General features: G+C 44.6%; 1 protein-coding gene and 1 long non-coding RNA gene across 6 annotated transcripts in view; one reads left to right on the plus strand and one right to left on the minus strand.

Annotated features, from left to right (window-relative positions):
• PDZD2 (PDZ domain containing 2) overlaps nucleotides 1-17,358 on the plus strand; it is a 366,979-nt gene that overhangs the window by 57,892 nt on the left and 291,729 nt on the right. The gene's annotated exons all lie outside the window — the stretch shown is intronic.
• LOC131504393 (uncharacterized) lies at nucleotides 5,419-17,060 on the minus strand. Of its 2 annotated transcripts, XR_009257960.1 has the most exons (4): nucleotides 16,946-17,060; nucleotides 9,530-9,621; nucleotides 7,166-7,255; nucleotides 5,419-6,496 (listed from the first exon to the last, which is right to left on the minus strand). It is a non-coding gene; the product is annotated as an uncharacterized LOC131504393 (long non-coding RNA). The 2 variants fall into 2 exon arrangements; XR_009257961.1 differs by lacking the exon at nucleotides 7,166-7,255.

The following is a 17,358-nucleotide window of genomic DNA, read 5'->3' on the forward strand; positions in this document are numbered from 1 at the left end:
ACTCTCAAAGGCACTAGCCTCAGAAGGAAGAGAAGTTTGCCCTTTGTATCCTTTAAAAACAGAATAACAATTAGACAACACTTTGGACCTTTGACTCTTGAAGTCAGTGATTAACTTGGGTTCTCCAGAAATTATATATAGTAACTTAAAGGAGAAAAGTGAGCTGAGGCCAAGGCTGTGGGTGATCAGAAGTGTGGCATCTTGATCCAGAATGCAAGTCCCTGACTCCGTCTTGGACACGGTAAGACCCAGGGGACTTGCAGGGATTAGTTCAGAACCCAGAGCCCTGAGAAGTACTTACAGTTGCCTGTGGAGTGGGGCTCATGCACAGATAATCCTGGATATCTATTGATGCAGTACAATCCACTCCTCATTTAGCGGCTTAAGAGAATAATCACTTTATTGTTTATGATTCTTGGGCCAGGAATGTGGGCAGAATTTGGCTGGGCAATTTTCTGCTCCATGTGGCATTGACATGGATCTCTCAGTGGGATTCAGTTCATGGCTGGGCTGGTCAAGAGAGTCCAGGAAATCTTTATCCTCTCATCAGAGACCTTGGCAGTGAAGAGCTGGATGGCTGGGTTCAGTTGAGGGACTGGGATGGCTGGACCTCTCTCTCTCTCTCTCTCTCCCTCTTTCTCTGTCTTATAGTCCCAGAGCTGCTCCCTCTCTGTCTGTTCTCTATGTGGTCTCTTTAGCAGGGTCACCAGATTTCCTACATGATGGCTAGAGGCTCCCAAGAGAGAGGAAGTAGAAACTGCTAATCTTCTTAAAGTCTGGGATCCGAACTGGCACTGTGTCATTTCTGCCATATTCCATCGACTGAGCAGTCACGAAGCAAGTTAGGTTCAAAGGGATTGGGGATTAAACTTTACCTCTCAATGGGGAAGTGGAATGTGTGCACAGGAAAAGAAGGAATTAAAGGTGGCCATCTTTAGGGATAAGCTACTATAAGGCCCCTTTGTAAGAATTTGGAAGGATTTGGAGCCTGGGGTCACATCAGAGGTGATGATGCCCAGATGGTTCCAAGAGTGTCAGCCTAACTGGCCATCAAGATCAAAACTCCTTCTGGCTCTGGGAGTGAGATGTAACCAACATGAACCCTCTTTGCTTCTAATATCCAGGAAACCGTCTTGACTCAGTGATCTGGACATGTCCAACCCCAGAATTCCTTGCCTGGACCAAGTTTACCCCATTCTGTCTCAGGGAGAACAAAATGATTTTTTATCATGAGTGCTAACTCTGTCAGTTGGTGGCTAACTGGAGCATGGTGTTGAGAAGGATTCTGAGACCACAGCAAGGCTGTAACACTGGGATGTATTGGTCATGTCTGTTTTGGGTACGGAATGGAGTGACATCACTTGTGCTCTTTAGATTTATTATTCTCTACCTGGGTCTGACCATGTCATGCTTTTACCAGAGGTATATTGATTAGTCTCTAAACTTGCCATGTGCTTTCCCACTTGCCCCTGTTTGTTGAGCACATTTCCTTCTCAGTGGTTGTCTGCAACTCTCCTGGCCTTCAAGGTCTGCCTCCTCTTCCAGCCTTTGCTAGACCACCCTAGTTTCTGGAGTTCTATAAAATTAGGCTGAGTGAATTTCCACCATTAGATACTGCTGTGCATTGTCAATTATATTTTCTTTTTTTTTTATGTTCATTTATTTATTTGAGGGTGGGGAGGGGCTTAACTGACTCAGCCACCCAGGCACCTCAAGGGGAGGGGCAAAGAGAGAGGGAGAGAGAGAATCCCAAGCAGGCTCCGTGCTGCCAGTGCAGAGCCTGACGTGGGGCTTGAACTCACAAACCATGAGATCATGACCTGAGCTGAAATCAAGAGTTGGACACTTAACTGACTGAGCCACCCAGGTACCCCTGTCCATTATCTTTTCATCTGCATATTAAGTAATCCTAATTAGGCTATTAGATAATTAGGTTCTTATATGCCTTGGTATCCTTCCTTCCATTTTCTGTTAAGTTGATGTTTCTCCTGAAGGTAGTGACTTAAAGGATCAGAAGAGGATTTGAAGATATTGACTCTATATTTCCCTGCAAATAGGCATTGAAGGTAGAAATGGGTTAATACCCATAGGCTCAGCTTAGTGGGTTTTGCCAAGAGAGTTTTCCCGGATCGGAAACAAAGATGGGCAGGCAGGGCAGAAGCACAGCTGTTGGTCAGGTAGCCCCGGTGCTCACTCTGGTTAAGATTGCTGGGTGCCTATGCTGCTGCACGAGTCGTGATGACAGTCCTGGGTTCCATGTGTGTCTAGGCTCTTGTGATCCTTGTTGTTGCCTGCTGTTTGAATTATCAGTCTGAAAATGTTTAACTCAATATTCTGGAAGGTGAATTGGGGATGTTTAAAGACTCCAGAGAGGGAAACAGTGGGAAGAAGGAGGCAAAAGAAGCTTCTGGAGGTCTTGTGGGGATGTGGACAGTGATTAAGCATCCCTGATTTTCACATCCCAAGAAGGGTTTGTCCCTTTTTGCCTCTACAGGGTTAGTGTTTATTTGGTGTTTATGCTATCTGGAGCTGAAAGCAGAGAAAGTGGGATCAGCAGAATTCCTTTGTGTATTGCTGTGTCTGTTTGGGCATATAAAACTTATAGAGGAAAAGGTAAAGAAACAGAGATCATAATTTATGTTACTTTATATGTACCAAATAAAATAGCTATGTCTATAGTTCCTGGGTTGATCCAGGGTGAGTGGGATAAAGATAAAGATGTGTAATTTGGAGCTAAGCTCTTAGATGCTTGTTTCTTGTCTGTTCCTTTTAGGTTTCTAGTAGAGAGAACTTTAGAGCATTTTTTCAAGATTAGATTGGTTCCTCCTAGAGATAAACACACACACACACACACACACACACACACACACACACACACACACACACACGTGCGCACACACACACAGCTCCCTACCTGGGAAGGGTCATAGCTCTGCAGATGCCTACAGTTAAGTCATGCTTCTTTCTAGTCCAGTGATGTGGTTTCCCAGCATCCCTACTGAGTCACTTTGTGTGTATCCAGGAACCAAATATAATCAGGATATTTTTTATGATCATTAAAATACACAGGTAATTAATGTTATTCATAATATATCAGAAACAGGGTGAGATCTTAAAGTGTATTCAGAATCATGACATCAAAGACATCAATCAAAGACATCAAAGGAAGATGAAATTATGTGCAGCCCAGCCATATGGTTGAATGAACCTTATTTTATTGTCTTTTTGATAATTGGTCATCTAAATGCCATTTACTGGGAAAGTCATGTAAAGAATCCATTTTGCCCATCGCTAAGAACAACAGCAATAACAACTATAATTTTTTGAGTGTTCGCTTGATACCAGATGTTTTGCCAAATGCTTTACCTACCCATGATCTCATGTCATCTTTCATGATTAATGGGAGCTTCTGATGCCACCATTAATAAATAAACCTCCTGGGGCTCCTGGGTGGCTCAGTCAGTTAAGTGTCCGACTTTGGCTCAGGTCATGATCTCAGGGCTTGTGAGTTCGAGCCCCACGTCAAGTTCTGTGCTGACAGCTCAGAGCCTGGAGTCTGCTTTGGATTCTGTGTCTCCAACTCTCTCTCTGCCTCTCCCCTGATCTCTCTCTCAAAAATAATTGCTTCCTTCATCTCCTTGTGTTGTTGGTTTCCATGACTTTAATAAAATCATTCCTGGGGTGCCTGGGTGGCTCACTCAGTTAAGCGTCCAACTCTTGATTTTGGCTCAGGTCATGATCTTACGGTTCGTGAGTTCAAGCCCCACATCAGGCTCTGTGCTGGCAGCGTAGAGCCTGCTTGGATTGTCTCTCTTTCTCCCTTTCTTGGCCCTCCCCCCACCTCCATTCATACTGTCTCTCTGAAAATAAATAAATAAACTTAAAAACATTAAAATAATTTCTGAAAAGGAAGATTCTTTGCTTTGATGCAGCAGGTGTTAACTGGATCATTCTGTGTTTTCCCAGACTGTGCAAGGCTCTGCAGGGTATATGGTGAGGGCCATTCTTCTGCTTTTTCCTTGCTCTTTATTTTACCCCAAACCCATGCAGTCACATTAGATTGGGGACTGCCTGTTGATGGATGTGTCCCATGTTCTCCCCAAACTAGTTTCTTCTGTCACTTCCATTCAATTTTAATGTAATGATAGAACTGACACCTCTTTTCTCCCCTTTGAAGAGGATGTACTTTCCACTGCTTGGAAGAAACCAGTTGTTAACTTACAGTCACTGGAAGAAACCAGTTGTTAACTTACAGTTAAACTTTTAACCATCTGTTTTAAAACATACCCAGGATTTGTTTTAATCACATGTGGTTAGACACACAGACACAGAATGACTGTCATGATGGAAGTGTATATGCACAGATCCCTAGAAACAGAAGGCATGCCACGCCATGCCCCATGGGGCTACATGGGGAAGCACCAGGGTCGGTCAGGAGGCAGAAGGAGAGTGAAGGGGAAGTGCAGGTAAAAGTCTTTATTGTGGTTTCACCAGGAAGGAATGGATGAGGTAGGGTGAGTAGGCTTAGGATTGACCACTTTGAATCATTTCAGTGGACTCCAAGGTGTGGGGACTGCCCAACTGGAATGATTAGGCTCTGGGTTGATTTAGGGCAGCAGTCAACATGTGAGAGCTTGATAAAGGAGGTAGTCGGGGGTATGGGTTCTGGATTGGTTGGTTTGCATAGGAAGGGTGTATTCTCAGGCAAGTAGTTTGCTGTGTCTAAGAATTCGCTAGCCCTGAGAGTCATCAAGGACCCAGATGTCAGAAAATCAAGAATATAGAAAAAAAGAAAATATAATCACCATTCTTTAAAATATTTACCCAAGAGGGGCGCCCGGGTGACTCGGTTGGTTGGGCATCAGACTTCGGCTCAGGTCATGATCTCGAGGTTCATGAGTTCTGTGCTGATAGCTCAGAGCCTGGAGCCTGCTTCGGATTCTGTGTCTCCCTTTCTCTCTGCCCCTCCCCTGCTCGCATTCTATCTCTCAAAAATAAATAAACATTAAAAAATTATTTTCAATAAAAAATCAAATAAAATATTTACCCAAGAGATAATAAACTTGTGTGTCTGGCCTCTGCACTTCTGGAGCTGGTGCAGTACTTGAGCCACTGCTGTGTACACGGTGGGCCCTCAATTAGTGTTTGTTCGGTAAGTGCTGAATGAATGCTCCAACCTGGTGCCTGCAATATACAGAAGTGCCTACAGAGTTTCTCTGCCCTCAAGGAGTATACAGTCTAGTTGGAGGAAGAAACACATAAATGCATATATTATAACATAATTGCCATAAGGAAATCTGTAATTATCTTCAAAACTACTCCTCCTAGAGTCCCCGTGGCTAGAGAATGACCTCTTGGTCTATCCAGCCATTTAAGCCAGAACGTGAATGATCCTAGCTCCTCTCGCGTCTCCACCCCACTCCCAACAGCGCCCCCAGCCATCAAGTTTTGCTCATTCTCCCTTCTAAATCTATCACCAGGTTTGTCCCTGCTTCTCCATCTTACTGACTGTGAGAGAGACGCCACGTGGCCGCGCTGAGGGAAAACCACTGCCGTCCAGCTTTCTTACACACCCTCCTAGAGCCTCCCGGAGTCAGAGCGGGTGGGACGCCCCCATCCCGGCTGTGCTGTGTTCCGCAGCAGGGCCCCAGCACTAATTCGGAGCAGCTGCGCCCCCGTGGCTGCTGGGCATCTGGGAGGGGAACAGCATGGGAGGGGCGCCTGGCGGGGGTGAGGCGTGAGCCCTCCACCCACTGGGGCTTAACCACCACCCAGAGAGTCTCTTTCAAAATGTTCTCATCCCTAGAAACCGCTGTCTCTGGCAGGGGCCCAGAGCCAGCACAAGGCCAGAGACAATTTTGAGGTCCCCCGGTCCTCCCACCTCCTCTTGGTGTGTCCCCTTCCAGAGGGGCCTGGTGCCCGCTGACTGTGCTGGCAGCCCCTCTGTGTCACTCAGTCACGTGGGTGGAAGGTAAAGGTGGCTCCCCCTGTTGGTATTTGTGCCAGAAAAGAGCATGGGGAGGAGCACAAGGCGTAGCATAAAGTGATGACTTTCTACAAGAGTCGGGAACCTGTTGGTTCATGGAGGACATCTGTGTGTGCCCCAGAGCACAGTTACAATTTGTTCCTCCACTTTTCCAGCCGGGACTAGGAGAACACGCCCAGGGGAAGAAGGTTGGTGGCCAGAGGCTGCAGTCCAGCTTCCACTGTCTGGGTGTGCAAACTCTGACTGAGGTTCAGAGGCCTAAAAGGAAGGTGTATGTGTTTTGGGGGGCTGTTACAACAAGACATCAGACTGAGAGGCCTAAACAACACATATTTATTCTCTCACGGTTCTGGAGGCTCGCAGTTCAAGATCAGGATGTCAGCAGGTTCGGTTTCTCCTGAGGCCTCTCTCCTTGGTTTGCAGATGGCTGCCTCCTTATGTGTCCTCTCATTGCCTTTTCCCTGTGCGTGCGTGTCCCCAGTGTCTCTCTGTGTGTCTAAATTGCCTCTTCTGAGGATGCCAGGCATATTGTAATCCATTAGGGCTCACCCTAACGACCTCATTTTAGCTAAATCATCTCATTAAAGGCCCTACTTCCACATACACTCACGTTCTGAGTTATTAGAAGTTAGGGCTTCCATGGGGCGCCTGGGTGGCGCAGTCGGTTAAGCGTCCGACTTCAGCCAGGTCACGATCTCGCGGTCCGTGAGTTCGAGCCCCGCGTCGGGCTCTGGGCTGATGGCTCGGAGCCTGGAGCCCGTTTCCGATTCTGTGTCTCCCTCTCTCTCTGCCCCTCCCCCGTTCATGCCCTGTCTCTCTCTGTCCCAAAAATAAATTTTAAAAAAAAACGTTAAAAAAAAAAAAAAAGAAGTTAGGGCTTCCACATGTGAATTTGGGGAGGACACAATTCAGCCCGTAGCAGAAGGCTAGCACGGTGGCAGAAACGTAGAACTGCAGTTCTCAAAAACGTTCAGGTAGCCAAGAATGGCGTTCGTTCCGAACAATGTTGAACCAGTGGATTCCATTATGTGAACTAAGAACAACTTCACTGACAGAACATAGGATGTTGTGTTAAGAGTGCAATCTAAACTCCCAGTGAACAAAATGAGCGTGGGGAAGGGAAAAATTGTTAACTAAGCAGACTAGCAGTTTTGAGTTTTTGCTGCAATAGTTGCTTACTTGCTCAATTACTGTTTCATCCACTGCACTTGCTGACAAAACAGGAGCAGGTGCCAGAGTTTTGTGAACTTTCTGAGTGAAAACCTGAAACTGACAAAATTCCATGTACTGAATACATTTTCTGTATGTTTTTGGAAAAACGCTCTATTGTTCAGTTTTAGCAATGGAAACATCATCAATATTCCAGAGGCACATATTTTGGGAAGCCCCATTCTTATGTGTCTTCTGTAGTTAGTCAGAAGACTTATGGGACAAATAACACTTTTTAATGATCACTGAAAGGGGATTTAAGAGGCTAATTATTTGCAGTCTGGCTTCTCCATCGATCTTTTCATTTATTCAACATAATTGATTAAGCACCTTCAGTAACGTTTAAATCAGGGGCACCTGGGTGGCTCACTCGGTTAAGTGTCCGACTTCAGCTCAGGTCACGATCTCATTGTTCATGAGTTTGAGCCCCACATCTGGCTGTCTGCTGTCAGTACAGAGCCCACTTCAGATCCTCTGTCCCCCTCTCTCTCTGCCCCTTCCCTGCTGGTTCTCTCTCTCTCTCTCTCTCTCTCTCTCTCTCTCTCTCAAAATAAATAAACTTAAAAAAATAATGTTTAAGTTAATATTCTGATAGGTGAAAAGGGATGTGCATAACACTGTGTAGACAGTAGTGATAGGGAAGTGATGAGAAGCCACCCTTGCCTTGAGGACCTCATGCTATCCGTTAAGAATTTTGGCTGTAAACACCACAATGCATTCTGGCTGGTTTAAATCAGGGAAGCAATTTGTTAAAGAAGTTATAGCAGAGAAAGAACCAGCTTGGAAGCAAAGTAGCCAGTCTGGGCAATGCACTGCTCCAGTGGCAACCCTTTTGCCCCTATTGGTGCCTGGGCACCAATGCTTGACATTGAGCACAAGACACTCCTGGAAGATTCCCTGCTGCTGCTGTCTCTGAGAGTTGGATGTCTGCAGCTGCCTGTGCCCGAATGACTTCCATGAGGCAACCGCTGCTTCATGCTTCTTACATCTGATTGGCAAGAGAAGCTTAGAAAGCAGGTTTCTGCCTTCCACCTTAAAGATGTGTGGAATCAAGAGATGGGAAATTCTGCAAACACAGGAAAGGTGTCAAAAAGCATTGGGAAGACAAAAAAGCGTGGCAGATGTCTACTCTAAGCTTCTAGTCTAATGGAGGAAACAGATGTATATTCAAAAAATAGTGGGAATAGTGTTACAATTAAGATGGCAATGATGGAGACCAGAAAAGGAGTTGTTAACAGCCTGGAATGGTCAGGGAAGGCTTCCTGGAGAAGGTGAACTCATCTTGATGGGTGAAGCAAAAGGGGGGCAAGCTTGGGGCTAAATTAAAAACAAGGACCCTTGCTGTCTTGCTTTAAACGTGCCTCCACAGTAAGTGTGCCAGACTTAATAAATGGAAACTGATGAAACAAAAAGAAAAGGCAGATTGGAATCAGAATGCATTAGTGGAGGACTCATGTGAGAGCTGGCTGGGAAATGCTCAGGGCATCCCGCGTGGGGCTGCCTGCATAATCGACTTGGCTCGTGTCCTTTTCCCTCCCAGCTCCACTCCCTTCAGATGTCCTAATAGGTTATGGCTTCCAGGAGGAAACATGCTGTGCATTTTCAGAAGGGTTTTTGGAAATACAAAGCCTGACTCTTTTTTCTTTCTTAAAAAATAATGTTACTGTAAAAGTAATAAGAAAAGTATAGAGTGGAAAGTGCAAGTTCTTTCAATAACTACCATTTATGTATTTATATAGTATCTTTTTTAAAATCTCAAATGTGGGGCGCCTGGGTGGCTCAGTCGGTTAAGCATCCGACTTCGGCTCAGGTCATGATCTCGCGGTCCGTGAGCTCGAGCCCCGCATCGTGCTCTGTGCTGACAGCTCAGAGCCTGGAGCCTGTTTCAGATTCTGTGTCTGTGTCTCCCTCTCTCTGACCCTCCCCTGTTCATGCTCTGTCTCAAAAATAAATAAACGTTAAAAAAAAAATTTTTTTAAAAATCTCAAATGCAATCAACTTACATTACACCTGCTTTACAATACTTCCCTCCCCATTTTCCATATCTTAGATTTCTTAAAAAGTGAGTCTTAGATGTATTTGGTTAATAAATATTTCTTAATCACGAGGAGGTGAAGAGTAAGTCTGTTTTTAAGGCTGACGTTAGTTTTGAGAGTTGAAATACGGGGCCCTGCTCCTCCCCAAATCTGTTTCTCCTGCATTTTCCCACCTGGGTAAATGGTATCACGCAGTGATTGCCGTTGTGCAGGAACTTTGCCACCAGCCTTCATTCCTCCCTCTACCACCCCACAACTTTCCATCAGCAAGTACTGCTGTCTCTTCCTCCACATTCACCTTCGCCCTGCCGCCGTCCCCACACAAGGCATCTTCGTCTCCTGCCTGGACTAAGGTTTCCTGAGCAGGTTTTCTCCAGTCCATTCTTCTCACTGTAGCCAAATGATATTTCAGAACAGAAGTGTCTGTTATATAAAACTTTCCAGAGCTGGCTCCCTGTTGCTCTCGGATAAAATTCAATGTCTTACAAGTTATGGCTACTGACCACGCTGCACCCCATTCTCCTTCCTCCCGCCATCAGCCAGAACCGTGGTCATTATGCCAGCATGCCCTTAGGTTGGGTTTCCGACACAGGACCCATACCCCCAACCGCTCCCCCCCCCCCCATCCTCTCCACTCTAGGGAGCTGGTTTCTTATCTTTTAGGTCTCGGCTTACATGGCACTTCCTCCAAGTGCATTCCCCTGATTTTTTGTCTAAATAATGCTCCTTCCAACCTGGTATTTTCTTATTGCGGTTTCCTGTTTATTTCTCTTCTGGCACTTAACACAGTCATCTATATTTTTCTGGTTTACTTATCATTATCACTCCCCCTAAAATCTGAGTTCTGAGGAGGTGGGATCTTATCTGCCTTGTTGGCACTGTATCCACAGCCTCTGGCTCAGAGTGTTCAATACATGTTTCATGAGGGAATGAAGCAGTCTAGGACCTTTCAGCCCTCTGCCAGACCTCTTCCAACTCTGCCTTTGAGGCGCTCTCTCTCCATTCCTGGGAGGTTACCATCAGCCTCAAATTTATACCAGGCTGCCCCCAACACACACACACCTGCCGCAGACACTGGGGAATTCTCAGGCTTTGTGCTTCTCTTATCCCGTGCTCGGTGATGGCGGCCAAACACGGATGACCCACATTTCATCCTCCCACGTCTTAGTGAGGCCAGCCCATCCCCCAGGTCTTTGCTGCCTGCTGTGTGAGTAGTAGATGATAAAACAAGCTCCCGTGGGCCTCCCCTGCAGGTGTGTGAGAGACTGGAAAGCACTCTGAATTTGGAGGCAGCTCAGCTTTGGAGACCTACCCCTCCCCTCTCTATGTAACTGGGAAACTCACTGTATCCTGAGCTTCCCTTTCCTCATGTATAGAATATGAGCAGAGGTCCTTGTTCTAGGCTTCTTACAGGGCCAATGAGTGATGTTTGTGCATGTCTGTTGCCAGTTGTAAGTGTGTTATAGTAGGACTTTGTCCAGCACGAGTAGGCTGTCATTGAGAATGAGGAGTGTAGACTTGGAGAAGAGAAAGCCAGATCAAACCAGTTGACTGGACAAAGTTCCCGTCCCCTTCAGTGGATTGAGAGTACCTCTTAAAATCACGGTGTGCAGGGAAAGCAGGGACCTGGTCCTGTACACTCACCTATGGTCCAAAGCACTGGTTTGGCCAACAAAAATATTCACCATTCTAATAGTAAAGAGCCAAATGAGAGCTTCCTAGCAAACAATAGACAATGAGTCAAGAGTCAATAAACTTGGGCTGTATTTCTTCACTTTGGTGAGATGTCATTTGGGCCTTTTTGAGAGTAAGGTTAGTTGAAATTCTTCCTTCCAATACTGTCTCTCACAGTGAATACGCAAGCCTGCACTCAATGAAGCCAAGGCTCTTGCTATAAAATCAACCAAGAAATGGTCTCTGACCACCTGTGGGCATCTGCTACAGTCACAAGGAAATCTGAGATTCTGTCTCTGCCCCTTTAAGGCAAAGTTTCTCAACCACAGCACTACTGACATTTTGGGTGGGATAATTCTTTGTGTTTCTAGAAGGGGTCTGTCCTGGTGTTGAAGGATGCTTAGCAGCCTCCTCTGGCCTCTATCCACTAGATGCCAGGAGCACGACAACACTGTCTGCCACACATACTTATGACAGCAAAATATGTCTCTAGACATTGCCAAATGTCCCCTGGGGGCAAAACCCCTCTTCAGAACCACTACCATAAGGGAAAGAATTGTCCAGTAAATGGGATGGACATAAAGAATTCTAAAGGTAAGTATACTTTAAGCTAAATGTGAAACATGAATGTATTTATGCAAGTTACCTGGCTATCTGGGTGTTGAAGGGCACTTGATTTTCAACATGGTAAGTCTTAATAGTGGTGGGACAAACATGGTCCTTGGCCCCACCTGATATGATGCTTCTTTATAGCTTTTATCTGGCCTAGGAATATTCAGGGATTTACATGCTGCTTGGTTGCAAAGATTAGTTTGTCTTAATAAAGTCAATGTCTGTGACATCGAACTTCATTTATAAAATGACTAATAACCAGTTTGTTGGGAGGATTGAGCTAGTTCATGTGGCATTCTCAGTCTCCAATTTATAGGTATCTTTTTGAATTGTTATTAAGTAATTTCTCTGTCCTATGGTATTTATATTATAGCTGTTCTGCAATGCGCATCTTCCATGCTCTGTTAATTTGATCTGCATCCCATTTGATGCTCACAGTGCACCATCGTTGACATGATGCATGATGCCCATTTTACAGATAGAAGAAGTGAGGCTCGGAAAGGTTTAGCATCTTGTCAGGGTCCCATGGCCTGTAGAGGGTGGGGAAAGTATTTGGGCTCTCATTGTTCCACTTTCAAGGACTACACTGGAAGGAATGAGAGCTTGGGAGTTCAAGGTCTGTCCCCAACCTTTTTCTTCCATCTGTCAACTTAAGAGCAATCTTAAGGTTGTTTTCAATATACTTGGCTTCTCCACCCAAAGGGATTACACCTTCCAAGATGACAAAGAGTGTATCTTGTAACTCTTTCTATCTTAAGGGTCATACACAGAGTGGATGCTTAATATGTACTTGCTGTTTTATTTTTCTTAACTCCTGTGTACTTTTAGCAAGACTTAATTGAGGAGGAGTAAAAATTCTTCATGTCTCCTAAGGAATGGAAATTTGTCTTACAAGTTAGCTCCAGGGATAAATTATTTCTTCTTTACCCTCTAATTTTGGATACCACGAGGAGTAGCTGTTTTGACAAGAGGAATTGAATAGCGTTGCTACATTTCACATACATCAGTTGCTCTTTCTGCAGAACCTGATGGTATTACCTGTGAGGGATGGATGCATGTGATTCTGACTTCAAGTTCATCTCTGGTTAGCTGGGGCACAGGAGAGGGTCAGCCCTCTTTTCTGTTGTAAGGAGGACGATTCAGCCAAGGAAGAGAGAACTACTCCAGAGAGCCAAGCCACCAATAGGGGTGTGTGTTTCTCTGTCACTGTGTGTGTGTGTGTGTGTGTGTGTGTGTGTGTGTGTGTGTGTGTGTCTATGTCTGTGTGTTTGTGTGAGAAAGGAAGTTTGGGTTGGAGTGGGGGAGAAATCTCTACCTGGTGAATGGCTGAGGGGTCCTCCCACTCAACAGACCTCAGGGATTAGTGTTAGTGGTGTTGACATGTTATAACATTTTAAAACCCAAGAATGTCTTGGTTATCTGGGTTACATTGTTTTTGCTCTCAAATGAAAAAGGAGCTTTTGGGGGTGGGTATTTGTTGATGAGTCTTATGGCCAAGCTAACTGCTGGATCTGTCTAAATGATACCATTGATTTCAAGGCCTTCAAACACTGTTGTGTCCTCTGGAGGTTGTGTATATCCTAATAAATTTAGAGTGAGTTCCTTGCTTTATTTCCAGGTTAGGGGAAAACACTACTCCAGCCTTGGTTTGGCCTCTCAGAGTGTTTTCAAGCTTAAAATTCTTGGCCTTTTGACTTGCAAGTGGTTGATTTACATCCTAAGAGCCTTTTCAGTGTGGCTAGTGTTTTTGTTGATTTTGTTCTAGTTGTTTTATTTTAAATTTCCAAATCCAGGAAATTACTATGGGTTGGGCATGCCTAGTTAAGAGGCCCGGAGTGAAGGGGCCCCCATATTTTCCTGGCAAGTTTTCCATTCATCTGTTGATGGATACTTGGGTTGTTTCTACCTTTTGGCTGTTGTGAATAGTGCTGTGAACACTCATGTGTAAGTATTTGTTTGAATTCCTGTTTTCAGTCCTTTGGAGTATACACTTATGAGTCAAATTACTCAATCATATGATAATTCTGCATTTAACATTGTGAGGGCTCAGCATTGGTTTTGATGATTTAGCTCCTGATTTACTGTTGGGACCATTAGAGGGGCTTTGCTAGACTCGTGGAATCTGATTGTTCAAAAGAACCTTAAAGATCATTTAATATAGCTTCTCACCCATCTCAAGAAGTCTGACTACAGGGAACATCACTGAAGCCTCTCTGCCCCCTCCATGCATAATTCTGGAGCAGAGTGGTACCTACCTCCCAAGAATGGCCAGTTTTGGCCAGTGCCATCTGTCGGCTTGCCCTAGCTCTACACTATAAAGAAGTTTTGTTTGTTTGCTGGTTTTTTAGCCTGCAATCCATATACTCCTGGGATTTATCCACAGATGAACTTTGGTGTGGAGAAGTGGGAGAAAAGTTTATAACTGTCATTGCTCTTTAAAGGATTCCTGGGGGCACCTGGGTGGCTCAGTCGGTTAAGCATCTGACTTTGGCTCAGGTCAAGACTCTCCATTCCCAAGTTCAAGCCCCCCATCAGGCTCTGTGCTGACAGCTCAGAGCCTGGAGCCTGCTTCTGATTCTGTGTCTCCTTCTCCCTTTCTCTTCCCCTCCTCCATTCATGCTTCTCTCTCTCTCAAAAATAAATAAACATTAAAAAAAAGAAAAAAAGAAGGATTCCTGAACCACTGTTCTGGAGTGACCCAATAATGCCATCTCTTTCTTCTACCCATGATCCTTCAGAAGTTTGCTGGCTGACCGTTGCTTGATTGACAGCTGCCCTCTACTCACCTCTGCTCTCTAGATGCAAAGATCAGCAAAGGATGATGTTTTCCCAAACACCCACCTATAAGAGGACAGAGCCCAGGGTGGAAGGCTGTGCAGAAGGAGCTGAGAGGCTGAAGAGCATGCCAGGTCCCTGGTGTAGGCCCCACTGCCTGTGACCTTGGTCACCTGTGGTTTACTGCAAATGCATAAAGAATTTGCTTTCTAAGAGATTGTTTTGCTTGGAGAGAAAGCCATTTCTGAAAAAGCTGAGAAAGTCCTTGAAAGTTCCACAGTTTATAATGTTGGTAGGGTGGAGAAAATATCATGATTAGCTCTTTTTTAAAATAAACTTGTTATTAAAATATAATGTACATAAAGAAAGTGTACAATTGTAAGAGTACATTCTATGTGATGCCATTCATATAATGTATAATAACAGAATGTATCTATGGTATTAAAAGTCAGGATATTGGTTACCTCCTGGTGGGTTGTACCTAGAAAAGAACACAAGGGGTGCCCCTGAGGCTGATTATGTCCCAATTTTTGATGGGAACAACTCCTTGTGATTTAACAGAATCCTAAATAGTATTTAGTATGCACCAAACTGAGAATAGAAAAATCCTGGGGTTAATGTGGTTCAGACAGCTAAGCCTGCTATTTGGGGATACCCATACCCTTGGTTTCTGTCTTCCTGGCATCCTTTCCCCTCTCTTGCTTTGGAGCATGCCCTTTCTTCTCATTCTCAATCCACATGTCTCGCGTGGTCTGTTACTCGATGGCTCTAGGAGCTGGGACATAACTCAGAGGCTGGTAAATGATAATAGGTGCATGATCCAAGTCAGACCATGAGACTCCATCCTGGGACTTCTGCTAGAGCCACTGGAAAGAGACACATGTCCTCAGCTGAGGTTTCTAAGCCTGTAGGACATAAACTTGGGCTGCTGGTGTCCATTTTTGCTACCATGCACAGAGTGCCAACTGGAAATGATGCCAGCATGGAAGGCAGAGAAATCAAGATTCCTGGTGACAAGCATTTATGGATCCAGCCATATCGACAGCTATCTCCATTCCCCATGGACTTTTCATTTATATGAGTCAATAAATTCCCCTTGCTGCTTCTGTTCTTCAGATTGAATTTCTATCCTTTGTCTCCATTGGTTCTACTGTTGAAACAGATTTGCGTCTCCGGTGATCAAAACCATTAGATCTACCTGTCCAAATTTGACTTCTGCCACTGTGGCACACAGTCTCTCTGTGAGCCCCTGTGAGTGCAGTGACAGCTCCAGATTGTGAGGGTTGGGGGTGGAGAGATTGGGGGAACTTTAGGAATAGTTGTTGGAGTGGAGGGATGGGCTGAAGGGGACTTGTTCTGAAGTTGTTTGCTCACACAGCATTTTTGTCTAGTGTGCTTATTTGGGATGGCCAGGGGGGTGCTTATTGCTGTTACTGGGTGCCTGCTTCTTTCCATCCTCCTGGTACTGGGCTAATGATGCCCTTTTCTGTCTATAAGACAGAAGTACAAGAGATGAGATCACATAGCTTGGTGGAGTTTATCAACCTGCTGGAGATAAACAAGAATGGCCCAACAATGACCTTCTATTACCCATTTTATACAAACTCTGTATTTTAAAATATTCCAACCTATAAAGTGCAGAAGGGAATGCTAAGATGGCAGTTTTTGGAATAAAGTTGTTAAGGTGGTCCTATCTGGGGGGTCAGAGAAAGGCACTAAATTAGAACCATCTAAATCAGAGGCATACCTAATCATACTTTGTGTTTTGCCACATAGATTTTCAGCTATTTGCTGGTTGGAAAATATTCTTCAATAAAACATTTAATGATTAATGATAACTTTATAAGTAAACGAAAGAATATCATAAAATAATAAGTTTATTTGTTTTTGGCTTATTTTCCTATCATTGCTTATGTTCTTTTTAAAAAAAAAATTTTAATGTTTATTTATTTTTGAGAGAGACAGAATGCAAGTGGGGGAGGGACAGAGACAGAGGGAGACACACAATCTGAAGCAGGCTCCAGGCTCTGTGCTGACAGCTCGATATGGGGCTCGAACTCATGAACCATGAGATCATGATGTGAGCCAAAGTTGGACGCTTCACTGACTGAGCCAACCAGGCGCCCCTCACTGCTTATGTTCTGTCTGAAAGTCCATGCAGGGCTAGTGGGCAACCTCAGTGTGTCAGGGAGTCTGTTTCAGTTCATGGCTGTGAGTAGCCCTTTGGTAAATATATTGATTTGACCTAATTTGATGCTAGTTCTTTGCACTGAATGCTACATGTCTAACAGTAGCCATATAGCCTTGTCTCAACTTGACATTCAACCCTTTGACTCATTTTCTCACCCGGAGGCGAGCAACTACAATATAAGGGACTTTTACAAGGTCCGTAGGAAAAAATATTTTAGATCTCAAAATTACTTACGAAGATAGAACCATATACTCTCTTATCACTGAGAAGACGTTTATAGAGATGACCCCTGGTTCAGTCACCACATTTTTATCAGAGAGCAAAAATGTCTTGCTTAGTCAGTGGCAGAATAAGGCTAGACTCCAGGTCTCTGGTGCTGCCTAACCCACAGGTGTGCCCACTTACACCTTGGGACTGAGAGAGACTTGGCCACGTCCTAGAACTTCGAGACAACCTACTTACTGTTAGAAGAGGGGAGATGGAGTCAGAAGAAGGTCCTGGTGCTGCGCAGAGTTCACACAAATGTACGTCCTTTGTATGTCTCTTTAGCTTCTAATAGATGCATAATGGAGACAGGAATAGCCACTGGTCACTTGACAGTTTCATTTTTAGAAGTTGTTACAAATTCCTCTTCCCATTATGTGGCTTACAGGGGTGGCTGAGATAATGCAAATGTGACTTTTAGGTTTCATTTCTTTTCTCTCCCTTCCTCTGGTGGAAAGGCTAGAGCGCAGTGGTTTCCAGAAGTAAAATGTGCCAGGAATTTATAGCTGGATAAATCTGCTTTTGAACCGTACCATGACCACCGGCATTAAAATTAGCACTTCCTGAGGGCCTTTTACAGGCCAAGGGTTCCGAATTTTCACAAGACCCTT

This window comes from Neofelis nebulosa, chromosome 1, assembly GCF_028018385.1.
Source record: "Neofelis nebulosa isolate mNeoNeb1 chromosome 1, mNeoNeb1.pri, whole genome shotgun sequence".
In the NCBI taxonomy this organism is placed as follows: Eukaryota; Metazoa; Chordata; class Mammalia; order Carnivora; family Felidae; genus Neofelis; species Neofelis nebulosa.